Source organism: Olea europaea, unplaced genomic scaffold (assembly GCF_002742605.1).
Source record: "Olea europaea var. sylvestris unplaced genomic scaffold, O_europaea_v1 scaffold528, whole genome shotgun sequence".
NCBI classification, from domain to species: Eukaryota; Viridiplantae; Streptophyta; class Magnoliopsida; order Lamiales; family Oleaceae; genus Olea; species Olea europaea.
In genome coordinates, this window is record NW_019263600.1 from 24,753 (window position 1) to 26,993 (window position 2,241).

Below are 2,241 nucleotides of genomic sequence, written 5' to 3' on the forward strand. Positions count from 1 at the left end.
CCAGAATTCTCACTGTTTACTGGTTTAGGAGAGGTGTCTACTCTAGAACACATAGGGCGATTCACGTTGCAAAGTGGTGATGTAACCGATTACCATAAAATGAGACTTTTCCCTAGTTCGTTAACAGGGGTAGCTTTCTCCTGGTATATCAACTTGCCAGCGAACTCTGTTCAAACATGGCAACAACTGGAACAGTTGTTTCATGTTCAGTTTTATAAAACTGAATCTGAAGTCACTTTGGCTGATTTGGCGAATCTACGTCAAATGCTAAATGAATGGGCAGAAAGTTTTCTCCAAAGGTTCAAAACAGCAAGAAGCAAGTGTTTTGTACCTCTGCCCGAAAAAGAATTTGTCAAAATCGAACAGAGAATATGTACAACAAATTTATTTGAAAAATGTTAAATAAGGGCAAAAGGGACATTTTACACTTGCACCATTTTGCACCAAAATAGTGCAAAGTTTGGTGTTGGGTTGGAGCAATTTTGCACCATTTTTGGTGTAATGGTGTCATGGTTGGAGATGCTCTTAGTACATTATAGCGTACAACGAAGTAACATAAAACATTTTTGATAAAATTACAAAATCCGTTGTTTGAGTGGTATGTGTACTTCTTTGCCATTTTTGTGAAGTCGGAATGACTATTTTGTGGTTAAGTATAGAGTTGAGATACATATTGTCCTTTAATGATCTTATAACATTTGGTTCCTTGGCTGCTGCATCTTATAGTTGATCCCCTTGTTCTAGTAATCGACAAATGTTAGATTTCTTGAATGTCATGTTTGGGAATGCTTTTTCGAGTGCATAAGTTGGTCAAACGTTATTTTTATTCACAAATTCTGTGTGATCCACAACTTCTATTTTCACATTTTGTTGGATCAACAACTTATAATTTACAAAAGAATTATCTGAAAATAGTACATTTTCACGTTGAATACGGCCAGTGAAAATAATTGATTATATATAATAAATTGTGTATAGATATCAAGTGGGTTGGCGTGTGACGCTCTACTTTATTGTGTCTGCTAAAGTGACATGATAGCAAAAGTCATTACTAATATGTATATAAACATCAATACGTTAGATTAATTATGTTCTAACTTTTCAGATCTGAAATTTCTGCTTTTTGCCAACATAATCTTTTGCTTGGCAACGGCCCATCTTCTTAGTTAACATGATAACGCACATATTTCCTATCCGAACATTTACACGGTCCTAGGGGGCGTTTGTTTCTCATTTTTGTAAAAATGAGAATGAAAAATATAATCGTTATGGACTCCACATAAGAGATAGAAATTCAAATTTGATGGTTTGATATAATGAAAATGATCATATTTTTCATTTTAATAGAAAAATAATGGGAAACAAACAGGGTCTTAGTATGTAACAATATTTCAAGAATTGTTATTTCTATTTTTTTTAAAAGGTGTTGACACATAAAAATTCAGCCCAGATCGAACAGCCCAGAGAGTAAAGTCCAATTGGAGGATCCCCAAATCAGATAGCCCAAAAAACGAAATCCAATTGAACGAATCAAGGTGAATGCCCAAATAAGGGGCCCAATAGTGCGGTAACGTCATCGCCCAAGTTTGCAAGTCGCTCAGAATCTGAACGAATAGAGTGGCATACGGTCGCCCAGAGTCTCGCCCAAATCTTCAAGTCGCCCAAGGTATCAACAAACATAACGCATTATGATTATCAAGAAATGCAGTTATTGAGGCAATTGCTAAAATAACCTTATCACGTTCCACGACTCAAGGGGTTCAATCGAAAGCGGTTGAACGATGCAAGATAATGGCAGCAGTTAAAAGGACAGTTTCATGACAAAATGGCCACTACAAAGAAAGTGGGTAGTTATAGGGCGATCAAGCAGTTTTTTAGAGCAGTTAATCACAAAGGGATCGCCTATGAAGTATAAAAGGGAGAAAGAACTTAGAAGCAAAGGACCGAATCCAAAACTCTCGAACAGAGAATATGTAATTTTCATTCCTTTAGCTTTTAGACTTAAACACTTCCTTTTCTGTAACTCGTGTGCTTGCGCCCCTTGGAGGCATGTTGTTTTCCGTTTCCAATTGTAAAGTTCATCGCCAATAAAAAGAACACCCCTTTTTGGGACTTTATCTCAAGAGGTTTCGTCCCTTACACAATCGTCTGATCCTCTTTAATTGTTAGCGAATTAACACGCGCGAAACAATTTGGCACGCCCGGTGGGACAGTGGTGTTAGGTGTTGAAAGTGCAAAAGG